At 36.7% G+C, this 13,515-nt stretch overlaps 1 protein-coding gene and 1 pseudogene across 1 annotated transcript in view; one reads left to right on the top strand and one right to left on the bottom strand.

The window, feature by feature from the left end:
- The window catches only part of CFAP299 (cilia and flagella associated protein 299), a 218,775-nt gene that overhangs the window by 146,372 nt on the left and 58,888 nt on the right, over positions 1-13,515 (bottom strand). The window lies entirely within an intron of this gene.
- LOC123831170 overlaps positions 7,201-13,515 on the top strand; it is a 43,018-nt pseudogene continuing 36,703 nt past the window's right edge.

Below are 13,515 nucleotides of genomic sequence, written 5' to 3'. Positions count from 1 at the left end.
CATTTTAGTTCTGAAATTGCAGTACACCCTAAACTCCTTATTCACATAATCCTTTTCCTTGAGTTAATTTTCTCCTTAGCACTTCCATCATCTAGCATATATTATTTTATTATCTTACTCCTCCAACTAGTCTGCAAACTTTATAAAAGCTAAGGTGCTTTCTTTTCCACTTTGCCGCACCTACAACACTACCTGGAGCAAAGTGCTCAAAATATATTTGATGAGTAAATGATTTTTTTAAAGGTGAAAGGAGTAAGAAGCCTAGGAAAAAGTCACAATTAAAGTCACAACAGGGGAAATGACAACAGTGCTATAAGTTGTAAGAGACCAAGTTAGATAAGCAGATAAAGTGTCCATTACAATAAGAATTAATATGTCATTATCAATGACTTTTTGGCAAGAATAGTTTGGGAGACAATTCTCCATGGGTTTCTCATTTCTATCTGTGTTGCTAGCAGAAATATTGACTGTACTTTACTCCAGAATATGTTATCAAGTATATTTGTATAGTGAACAGACTTGAAAGACACAGTGTTTTACTCTGGAGTAACAGGCAGACTTACTCTTGGAAGATAAAGACAATGACTTGCCTCTGGAGTAACAGGCAGGTGTGCTTGCTGCCTACTATAAAGAAAAGTGGGCTCTCTTGTGCTCTGAATTCTTCTGTTGTAATGCAAACTACTGAGTGTACAAATATCAACCCACCTTCTTTGTATTCTCAAGAACTCAGGCTGATAGAACAGGTGCAAAAAAGGCTGATACTATGTTGCTGCAAATACTGTGAATAAAATATTTTCCTTCATCTCTGACCCAGGAGTCTTGGTCCCCTGCCAGCATCTATAAAACTATAGCCGGCTAACTCATTAGTGTGCAGGTAGAGTAAAATCCCAGACCTTTTACAGTTCTAGACTGAGAAATGTCAAAATAATAGGATTTTGTGCAGAAATACTAACATTAGCAATAAGTGTCATCTGCTCCCTCTCAGTACAGTACAGCACTACATTATACCTTAGAAGCATCATTCAACTTCTCTTTCACTTAAACGAGTTCCTAAATGTATATCATTCACAGGGCAGATTAGCTCACTACTGTCATTTATCTGGCTATCAAAACTTGTAACTACAAGCAATATATTCACTCTGGCTAGGACATGATCTCAGCATAAGAAGGAAATATATGTGAGGCAATATTTACCAGATTATTTGAAGTACAAAAGATAGCTGTTCCAGCCAACCCATAAAACCATGAGCAAAAAATAAATGCTTATTTTTGTATGCCACTGAAATTCTTATATTGTTGTATAGTAATAGTTGACTAATTCTAGACCCATAATATCAACATTCTCCATGTGGTAGGAGATTATTTCCCCCTTGTGAAATATTCCTGAGATAGGCAATACAGGGCTAGCATGGTGGCTCAGCTGTGCAAAGTTACTCAATACAAATGTCCATGCTATCTTATTGCTCTCCCTCTCCACCAAAACCATCCTTATCATTCCAAAGTAGCTCACTACCTCACCCATGTTCCAAAAAATGGGAAAGAGAAAAGGTGATAGATGCAACACATTTTCCTTTTTAATACCTCCCAGATTTTGCATCCACCAAGTCTTCTTAAATCCCATTGTCCAAATATTTGTTCTGTGGCCACATCTAACTGAAAGGAAGACAAGAAAAATCACTTTATTTTTAGCAGTCCTGCACAAAGTGAAAAATCAGGGGCTATATCTCTGGTAAAGAAGGAGAGAATAAATATTTGAACACAACCATCATTATTTGCCATTCATTCATATGAACCTCTCTCCTTCACATAGAATATTTTGATCACCTCCACACGGGAGAAAATTCCAAAGTCCCATTGGTTACTGTGCCCAGCTAAAAGTCTCTCTCTTCTGGTTATGTGACCCATCCAATTCAGCATGGATGTGGAGTCTCATGGTTCTGTACACTATAGACTAAAACATAGGTTTATCTGCCCTCAACACATTCAGTACTTAAGGCTTGTGGAGAAGGTAGATCTAGCAAACTAAATGCACCCTACTGAGCAAGGGGCATTGGAAAGTGTACAGCAGTCACTGGGCCATGGCAAAAATGAAATCCTACTGGGTAGGAGTGACAAATATTCCCTGATCCAACAATAAGGTAATTTTATTGGTTAGTCTCATCTGGAAGCTATTGATTCTGCTTTCTGGGAAGAAATGCCCATTTCCTTCCAAAGTCCATAGTTCTACCCCCTGCAAGGTGCTTTGCTATTTTTTGTCCTCCTTTGCCATGAATCAAGTAGGTATTATAAGGACTGCTCTTCTTAGAGACTGCATTGTTTTTGCTGGTCCAGATTTGGCAGCCCAGGGATTCCCTAATAGGTTAAACAATTACAGGCTTTTTGTAGGCTATGTTGTTGTTCTTTATCTATACAATTCCCTCAAAACCTTAGCAAGCTTCCAGGCAATTTGTTTTGGATTAATTCCATATGTAAGTAACTATAGCCAAAGATCTAATCTAGCTGTAGTCTTTAAGCCAGAAGATGCTTGTCTTTTCCTTATTACCCTGTGTACTTTGCTAACCGCCTCTCTGGATGGAAGCTACATCCAGGCTATCTGAATCATTTTGTTTGGGTGGAAAACCAATACCCTTAATTTGATTTTGCCTCTGGTCTGGCTCCCAAATCTGGCAGGGCATTGAGCTTATCTCCTACTAAGGCAGTGGCTTTGAAGCTACCAATTATAATTGCTTTGGTTTGGAGCACAGAATAGGTTGACTTTTTCAACCCTTAAAAGCCTCAAATTATAGGACTCACAGTGAAATTATTTCGCTAACCTGACAAAAAGAGCCTCTTTTAACAGACTGTACTCCTTTCTACCTCTGCTTGCAGACAGCTTAACTCTAGCCTGGGTCCATCTCTGTCACAGGATTTTACTGGAAGAACAAGAAGCGGCCAACACACGTCAAGATTCTGCAGCTTTCCTATGATTTCCCCTGATGTTATTTGGGGTTTTGGTTACTATGTGGTCTGCCTTCTAAAATACTGTGAGCAACAATTATTTCAGTGCTTTGCCTCAGCACACCAGAGGTCCAACCGCTTTTTTTAAAAGATGTTATTTAAATGTTATTTATTTTCAGAGAGGGAAGGGAGGCAGAAAGAGAGAGAGAACAAGAGAAACATCAATGTGCAGTTGCTGGGGGCCATGGCCTGCAACCCAGGCATGTGCCCTGACTGGGAATCGAACCTGCGATGCTCTGGTTCTCAGCCTGTGCTCAATCCTCTGAGCTACGCCAGCCAGGGATTAGGTCCAACAGCTTTTAACCTCCAATATCTACGTCTCTGTTTTCTTCCTCCTGCTTCTCACCCGCTAAATATATTGTGCCACATGTGTAGTTTATGCCACTTCATTCACCCTATTTCTAATATCAAATTCCATTTTAGTTAGGATGTTGGTTTGGAATGTGTAACAGAGATTCAAATATAATACATAAAGAAGTCAGAGGCTGAGTCATTTCACATTCAAGTCTGGAGGCGCTAGTTCAGGGCTCATTTGGGATATCCAGGTCCTTTCTATCATGTAGCTCTGTAATGCTTTTCTACATTTAAATGATGTACTTAAAATGATTTTAAAATTTGAAATAAAATACAAAACTTAGATGTCTTCTTTTTAATTGCTCTAAATGGTGACAGTTACTCCAAGGGCAAATGAATTACTTGCATTTTTTTAAGTCTTCCAACAGTTTATTAGAAAGAATGCAGACATTTAAAAAAGCCCCACTGTGACTCAGTGGATTGAACACCAGCCTGCAAACCAAAAAGTCACCGGTTCAATTCCCAGTCAGGGCACATGGCTGGGTTGCAGGCCAGGTCCCCAGAGGGGGCACGTGAGTGGCAACCACACATTGATGTTTACCTCTCTTTCTTTCTCCCTCCCTTTCCCTCTTTTAATAAATAAATAAAATCTTTAGAATATCTCCATTTTATGAACATAAATTGAAGTTTTTGGCACTGGTATAAGCTGGATCAGAAATAAATAAATAAATCATCCAGTGGTGTATTACCAATTGCATGGACTCATTTGCCATACTGACAGTACCAGTACAGATCTGGGCTAAGTGTAAAGACTCTCAAGCAGCAATATACAGTCTTTGCTTGTCCTCCATGCCGGGAGATATAAAAGTTTGAGGGTCAAATAAAAACAAATGTACAGGCTTTAAAAACCCTCTAAGTTAAGGCATTCGTTAGTTTTAGCTAAGATACATTTGGAATACAGACAAGTAATCACATGGACAATAATGTGAAGTAAATGTTTTGAAAAACAAAACTTTAGTGGAATAATCCTGAGGAATGTACCAGAGGAACAACAGTTTACCACTTTAAGGAATCAACCAATTTTTTCAGACAGCTTGGGTCCATGTTGTAAAATATAAAACTTAGTTATCTTTCTGTAATCCAAGAGCTTCCTATCATGTCAGTATCTATGCTATAATGTAAAGGAGACTTAGGTGAAATGTTTTTAATGATCACAAATGCTTTATCCATTGCTTAAGACCTCAACAGCATCATGGAAGTCTGGGAAATGTTTATGCATAAGGCTGTTGCCTTAGCTGTCTTAACTTGCCCCATACATTTGTATGCATGAACCCTTAGTGAAGCCTTAAAGAAAATGAACAGTTTGAAAAATGGATTAAAGGAGGCAAATGAAGCATCTACCTTTAGAGCTATCAACTCAGGAATTCTCTCAATTATGAAATCTTGCAGAGAAGTTATTTTTCTTTCTCAGAATATGGTAAGGGCAACATTCCTTACTCCAGATCTGGCAATTTTTTTATCATCACTGTCTTGTGAATCATCATCTGCTCCATCTACTTCTGGTAAATTGACATCCTAATCACCACACATGTTGTTCATCATCTCAGAGAAACATCAAAATTATTCAAGTCCACACTAAGCCAATTAAGCTTTGCCCTTTCTTTTGTTAACCTTGGCTATGACTGGCCAGATTCTCCTTTTCATAAACAACATAAAATTGATCTGTCTGTTCTTTTACACTTGGAATTATTCAGGTCAATACAGTGACAAAATTCAATTTCATTTAAATGTTTAAAATTATCACTTTCTCCAAAACAACTGCATATAAGTTTGGATTTTCAAATTTCACATTAATATCTTTATTGCCTTCAGCACAAAATTCACTTTGCCAAAGCAGGCTGCATTGTGAATGGGGGATGGGCGTCTCTGGCAATCTCAGGCCTCTCTGGGAGCAACTCCTGCTTTTTCACCCTGGTGGGGCTCCCTCTCACTTCACTCAGGAAACTAAGCAGGGGCTGGCTGGACCTGTGGCCCCAGGATGCACCCCACAGAGAGAGGGCGGTGCAGGAGGACATGTGTGCATGCCTGGGGGTAAGGAATGGTAAGCTTAATTGGTATTTTTAATGTAATTTTATATTATAAACAAATAAATACTCCATACTTAAAATTTTAATAAAAAATAATTAAACATTTATCACAAAATTGTGACATCTAATTATTTGTTAAGAATTAAAATGTTTTGCCCTGGCTGGCATAGCTCAGTGGATTGAGCACGGGCTGCAAACTAAAGTGTCACAGGTTCAATTCCCAGTCAGGGTACATGCCTGTGTTGCAGGCCATGACCCCCAGCAACTGCACATTGATGTTTCTCTCTCTCTCTCTCCTTCTCCCTCTCTTCCTTCCCTCTCTAAAAATAAATAAATAAAATCTTTAAAAAATAATTAAAATGTTTTTCAAGTAATGTAATCAATAAGAAGTAAATGAACTATACTTACAACCATCAAAACCATTTGTGTATTCATATGAAGAATAAAATAATTCATTATAGCTTTGAGAAACTGAGAAAAGCAGACTTGAAGCAGTACTTTGTTTAAGGTAAAGTAGTCTCATTTTTCCACACATGTTTCTCTTCCATCTTAGAAGCAGAATTTATCTCTCAACACAGATCCTTTTCAGAAATACATAAAGTAAAATGTTTTATTTAATCACTCACATGCATGACACACCCATACTGTTCCTACAAAATAACACCTTGGGAGAAAGCATACATTTTTATAAAGCCTTTTATATCACTTTTTCTCTATGATTTTACATATTTAGGAGCAGATAAAAAATTAATTAAGAACAACAGATATAGGAAAACAATTGCTCACTATCTGCCATGCCACACAAAGAACAGATCCTTTTTGAAATCTCCTTGATGAGAATAAATTTTGTTCTTTGAGAGGAAGGTCATTTAGTACTCTATTGGACATGAAAAATAAGTTACAAAGCTGAGAAATATTTTTATTAAAAATAAATATTGGGCCCTGGCTGGTGTAACTCAGTGGATTGAGCGTGGGCTGCAAACCAAAGTGTTGCAGGTTCGATTCCCAGTCAGGGTACATGCCTGGGTTGCAGGCCATGACCCCCAGCAACCGCACATTGATGTCTCTCTCTATCTGTCTCCCTCCCTTCCCTCTCTAAAAATAAATAAATAAAATCTTTAAAAAAAAGAAAAAATATAAAAAAATAAACATCGATTAAAATATTCAGGGAAAGTTGGCAAGCTAGGCACACATTCTTCTCCATCCAAATCCAAATTCCCATTAGCATGAACAAAAAGTACATAAAAAATAGCTCACACATTGTATAGAAGCTGGAAACTCTGTGCCAAAACTAGACTTTATTTTAGAAATAGCACAGATGAATGAAAGAGAGAACTAAGTGGGGATTTCTGATACTTTATTATCAAAAAAAGAGTTTCTATCCTTATTTGCTTTTAGATTTTTCTATCTAATATTTATGAAGTGAGATTCAGACATTCCTTCCTTTATTCAACAAATATTTATTGTGCTCTTTTAGTGAGCACTGTTCTAGGACTTGACATTCAAAAAATGTCCCTATCCTCATGAGCTCAAAATTTGCTGCCATGAAGAGCAATAAATGATTCTATGATGTAGCACACTCTATCACCATAACTGATGGAGGGCCATCCAGAGCCCTGTGGGCAGGCAGGCAGTGCCAGGAACACTCTCTACAGGAACAAGCCACTCCCCAAATAGAACTTTTGCAGCAGTGTGTCAACAACATTCAATGGCAATTGAGCAAGCGGCCTATAGCAGAATTCGGATTGTAGGTTAATGGATAGTGACTCTGAAGATAAAGAGGCTTCTTTATAGTGTCCAGAAAGCCAGAACTTCAGGGAGACTAGGCACAGATTTTCCATATAACCATGCAGCTGCCAATCCAAACACAGAGCTAGAAATAGAAAATCAGCCCTAACTCAGTGGCCTCTCCAAGCTTGTTACAAAAAAGAAAGGGGAGGGGGAGAGGGAGTAAGATATAGGGAGTAAACAATTCAATAATGAATCTGGAGATCAGGGGAGAGGGCTGAGTTGGAAACTTAGCCATGTTAATAAATACAATCATCAAGGATGCAAAGAAGACAGCCCAGGAGCACTTCACTATTAAGAAATTGCGAAGATGAAGAGGAACTAGCAAAGGAAATTGAAAATGAACGGCCAGAGAAGAAAACCTGGGAAAATTCTGAAGGTAAGTGAAGACAAGTGTTGCAAGGTAGAGGAAAAGATCAGCTGTGTAGAATGCTGCTGAAGTCAAATAAGGTAAGGACCGAGAATCAGCCCTTGGCTTTGCTTTGTTTATTGTGTTCTCTCCTGCTGTAATGTAAACACTATGTGGCAGGTGTTTTTTCTATGTTAACCATTAACAATTCCCAGTGACTAGAACAGTGCCTAGCACTTATATCATGTTCAGTAAATATTAGTCAGTGAAAAAACCTGTTATAAATATAAATATAATAATCTAAAATAAAATAGGAAATATGTTTGTAAACATTGTTGCATTAAAATATGTAGAATGTAAAACTTTGCTATAAGGTTTCAGGTTCTAGATGGCAACAATTTAAATACAAAATTCAGAGACAGAGTATATAGGAAAGGAAACTGGGAAATAAAACAACAATTTGCATTCCTAATTTCTTCTTTAGTATCCAGATTCTTTCTTTTTTTTCTAAACTTTGCACATTTACTAATATGGCCATTTAATATTATGTTTTGCAGTGACACATTACAAATTGCAGTTCCAATTGGAATTGCACCTAATCCCAAATCAACTCCTCAGAAAATAACATGTAATTATATTAAAAGACACTGAATAATTCCACTGGAATCACATTAGTTAGACATTTCATAGCTTGGTCAAACTCTTAAAAATAAAATTTTATACTCATGTTATAATAATCAATATAAGCCCGTGCTATCTAATGTGATATAAGATTTCCATAGAGCAGAGTTTATAGTTCAAAATGACATAAAACTTCAGCACTGTAGACACCAAAATAAATTAACAAGAAAAGAATGCTGATGGCCTAGCAGAATCTAACAGTAACATGTCATTACATAAATTTAAAGCAGAAATATTTCTAGGAAGTTCCTACTTAGATCTTGTAGAGGTACACAGATTAGGTGTTTCGATAACTATATCTTACCAATAATAGTCTAAAATATTTTATATTCTCAAAGATACATTTCTATTTTAGACAAAAGAGAATCTGAGTCCTTCAATTAAATGTGCCTCATTGTTTCAACAGGGCTAATAAAGAGTCACCTTATTCGGATAAATAACTCTGGAGCAATTAGTTTGTCCCAGCTGATGACTGATTTTATAATATTAGTTGAATTTTGGGTGGGATGCATGGAAACCTACCAGAATTTTCCTAGGCTTTTTGCCAGAGAGAATTCTTGTCAAGAAAAACAGTACTGTGATTTCAACTTTGAACTCTGAACTGTACATTGTGTGAACTTGTCAAATACTCATCCCACAAATCACCTCATGCTCTTTCTGAAAATCTTGCCAAATACAATGAGTTGGATTTAGTGGAAAAAGTGTTTAAGGCCAAGAAAAATATACACATTGTGTATAGATGTCAATAATTTTGGAAATATTAGTTTACCTCTACTCATGATTTCACTTTAAAAGAATGCAGTGTTGTTTCTGCTGAAATATTTTTACCATAATTAGTTCATTTTTCTCCCAAGGAAATATTTTCTTCACATGTTATTACATTTGTACATTATTTTCTTAGAGTAATTAATTCAGCTGTCTAAAACATGATGCTACTAAGGTTAAGGTTTCAGATTCAAAGCCCCAGTCATTCCCCATTCCCATGCAGATCACTCAAGTAATTAAAATTATGCCCTGTGACTACATTCTACCCACACCACTTTATGGACTACAGATAGATAACAGTCCCTGCCTGTTTTCAGTGGAGAACACACTTCTTATACAAGATATTAAATGGATAGGGATGGAAGCAGAATGAAAGTAGCCATTTTGTAGAATTAAGAATCAAACTAAAAATAAAAGGACAGTCATTAATGGGAAGTACACAGCCAAGGAACAAAATCAAAATAGATGTCAGAGGTAACAAGAACAGAGGTAAGTTGTAGCGTTGCTCAACAAACTCCCAAAAAACACATCTCTTCAAATTCTGTTATTTTTATTAGACAACAGCTTCTGCACAGCTTGCTCTGGCATGTTAACTTTATTATCTTCTAAGAAATGGAAAGTTCAAAAAACAACTATCCCTTAAAATCACCTAATGATTCTTCTTTTTCTTAATAATCTCTAATATATGGTAAAGACTAGCTATTTAATAATCATTTGTGAATTAATAGAAATAGATTTTTTAAATAATCACATCAGGAATCTGGAGCAATACTGAAAAATAAAGTTTGAATCTGCTATTAAATATAAAAAATAAGTGTCACAGGTTCGATTCCCAGTCAGGGCACATGCCTGGGTTTCAGGCCATGACCCCCACCAACCGCACATTGATGTTTCTCTCTCTCTCTATCTCCCTCCCTCCCTTCCCTCTCTAAAAATAAATAAATAAAAATCTTTAAAAAATATATTAAAAATGAAGAGCATGACTGCACATGCCTTTTTATATAAATTCTATGCATTATAGGTAGTTGGAATAAAAATAAAATGTCCTCAATGCCATCATCAATATATTATAATGTAACCTCCTATCTTGTTTAGATACCTAAATTGTTATTTAATGCAGAGCCTTAATTTGGAAAGGAAAAATAATATCAGCAGTGGCAACTACCTCTTATGCAGAGAGGTTCATAATCTTTTAGGGTCACATAATCCTTTGAAGATCTAACTTTAAAACAACGAGCCCTTTCTCCAGATATGTGCATATCTTACACAAAATGCCATACCAAATTTTGGGACTACTTATGCCAGTCACTGAAACCCAAAAATGTCCATGGGATGCTGATTAAGAAAGCTTTCTATAGATGAGGTTAACAGTGAAGTTACAGATTTATTTCTATAGATGAGGTTAACAGTGAAGTTACAAATTTCCTTTAAAAGGCGAGGAAAGATTAATTGCATCGGTGCATAGTATAATATCCCACATATTGTAAGCACCAAATAAATTACTGTTAATTTATATTTCCCAAGCATACATTAGTCTTAATAAGTAAAATAGACCAAAAGTTATTAATTATTGGTATGCAAAGTAAAATAAAATATATTAGAGAGAAATTATGTGGTCAAATAAGTAGGGATTATTTAATTGTGTAGAATTATGTAGTTGAATGCTAGATGAAACAAAGTTAAGCGGGTATTTCTTTACTATACAACTTTGAGTTGTTACCATACAAATATACAAAACAGGATATACTATGGAGCATTTTCTCAACTTCACTTGACCATGAAGTCCCTTTCCCTCAAAACACCTGTTACCTGTTGGAAATTACTTATAATGAGTGTTTTAAGAGCTATAATTGTTTTTATCAATACTGAATTTTGAATGGAAATAAATCTATATTTAATTTATATATTATTCCTCTTAAAATGTCAGGATATCAGAATAAAATAAAAATAATATATCTGAGCAGATATCTTAGAAAATTTCTTTAGAACTAAACAGGTAACTCTGTTCCCTTATGTACTCAAACATGAGAAGTGTTACACAGGGCAGGGGTGCAGGCAGCAGACAGGGAGGCAGGTTAAGCCCAGCAGAGAGAGACCTTGTCAAGAGCCGGAGGGTAGAAATTTCAGCCCCCATATTAAGTGGCTGCGACGACCCTGAGAAATGGCAACTTTGTATGATGTTTTCCCCAAGGAGCATTTTCCTCTAATTTTTGCACACATTATGTATATTGCCTGGAACCCTGAAGCAAGAATGCAGATATTAAATAACAGAAACTAATTTTCAAAATGTTGTATTTGTTTTTGAAACACATTTTGTACATCTTTGAATAAGAATGCCAACTTTCTTAAAATTCATAAACCAAACAAAATGAAAACCTAATGGGGAAAAAATAACAAGAACTAAAATACAGTGCTTCTTATTGAACTTGACCCTACTCCCATACTCAGCCCTTCTAAGAATGGTGACTATTTTATAGTTCCTGAGCTCAGATGATTAGCCCATCTACAGCACTTTACCATTTGTTTACATTTTATAAGTAATAAGTGGGGCAGTTGAGCGGTAGTTAAGTAAGAATAACACAAGAAAGAGTCAAATCAGCTATTTAACTGATAGTTGAAGCAAAAATTGTAACACTGTCTGATGTAGTTAAAATATATTAGAGGAGATATTTAAGACAATTATATTATAAACAAAGGAAAGTAAAATGATTAAAAAGTAGGCAAGGCTTCTATAATTTGCTCACACTAGAGAAATGAGTATACTTTACATTGTGATAAATTACATATAAATAATTAATATCTATAGCAACAACTGAAAAAGACCTCTGCAAAAAGACACGCTCAAACAATATAGATAAACCAAAATGAAATTATAAGAAGTGTTCAAGTAACACACAAGAATAAAGGAAAAAGAGAACAGAAAACAAAAAAAATAAAACAGCAGGTCTAAACCTTAGCATGGCAATACATAGATGATCAAGGCAGCAGAGCAGCCTCCCTGCTAACATAGACTTGCAGATCTTGGTTTAGACTCTGCCTGGTAAGACTATCACCCTCAAGGTCAAGCTCAGTGACACCACTGAGAATGTCAAAGCTAAAATCCAAGACAAGGAGAGACCCCACCTGACCAGCAGCAAACAGTTCTCGTGAGCAAACAGCTGGAGGATGGCCACACTCTCTCCACTCTCTCAGACTACAGCATTCAGAAAGAGTCCACCCTGCACTTGCTGCTTGTCTGTGGGGTGGCATCCCTCCACCAACTGGCCTGGCGTACAACTGTGATGAGAGGATCTGCTGAGAGCGCCCCACCTGCCTACACCCCTCTGCTGTCAACTGCCACAAGAAGTGCAGCCTCACCAACAACCTGTGCCCCCCAAAAGGCCAAATAAGACCTCTCCACCACCTTCTTGGCCCCAAAGGGAGGCCCCTGCATGAACTCTGTGGTCCTGGGCCTCAATAAAGTTTCTGTTTCATTGACTGGAGCAATAAAAAATAATAATAAATAAAAGGTATATGTAAATAGCCTGAATATACCAATTAAAAGACAAAGATTAGCAAAGTGAATTAAACACCAAGGACTAATTACATGTTGTTGTGGGGGGTAAAAAATAATTTTTCCTCCCACATTGTAAGTTCTTTTCCAGTATTTCTTATTTAATTGCCTCTAATGATTGAAGGCCAGTGAGTGGTAAAAGCATCCTTGCCTACAACTCACTACCAGAGTATGTGGAAAACAAAGTTAGCTTCACAATGAATTCTGCCAGATGTACAAACATGTATAGCAATGAGGCACAAACCCAGTTCTGTAAACTAGATTAAGCCTTTGCTTGCCCTTGGGCTCTCCAACAAGGGCCTCACTTTAAAGATGGATTCACAAACAAACAGAGCATTCTGGGGGCAGGATTAGCTGATCTCAGCTTCTAGTTAAATCAAGCAATCCCCTCTTCTCTGAGCAGTAAAATAAAGGATTGAAGTCTATGTATCTCTATTAATCTAAGGGATTAAGCTGTTGGGTGCTCCTATTTTTTCTACCCAGCCATGCAAAAGTGGTGGTGCTTGGACAGATTGTACCCAACCCACATACCTTATCATGTCTAATATCACTCATGCTGGTTAACATCATTTACCATCTCATTTTATCCACACAGCATCCTTTTTAGTAAATACTCCTGTTGTCCCCCCAATTTATATATATAAGAAAACTGAGGCTTAGAGCTATTAAACCTTCCCCATTAATATCCTATTATCAAGTGGTGAAATCAATAGTCTAACTCGGGTATTCTAGGCTCAAGTGCCTGCTCTTAACCATTGTGACCTACTTTCCTATATTTCACAAACACTCTAGGCCCCTCTTTCTGGAGATTCTGACTTCGAAGGCCTGGGGAGCCCAAAAATCTACTGAGCAAGGGATCCCCCCAGAAGATTTGATGAACAAGCAAGTTTGGGAAATCCCACACTGTTACCATCAGTATTTAACTAGATACTATAAAGAAAAGAGAGCAAAGGGAAATAGACATTGAACTTAATGGAGAGCACAAACCAGTTTGCTTCATC

Source organism: Phyllostomus hastatus, unplaced genomic scaffold (assembly GCF_019186645.2).
Source record: "Phyllostomus hastatus isolate PE091 unplaced genomic scaffold, TTU_PhHast_1.1 phas_scaffold_1674, whole genome shotgun sequence".
Taxonomy (NCBI): domain Eukaryota; kingdom Metazoa; phylum Chordata; class Mammalia; order Chiroptera; family Phyllostomidae; genus Phyllostomus; species Phyllostomus hastatus.
Note: the sequence above shows the minus strand (reverse complement) of the source record. Positions and strands in the feature narration are given on the sequence as shown.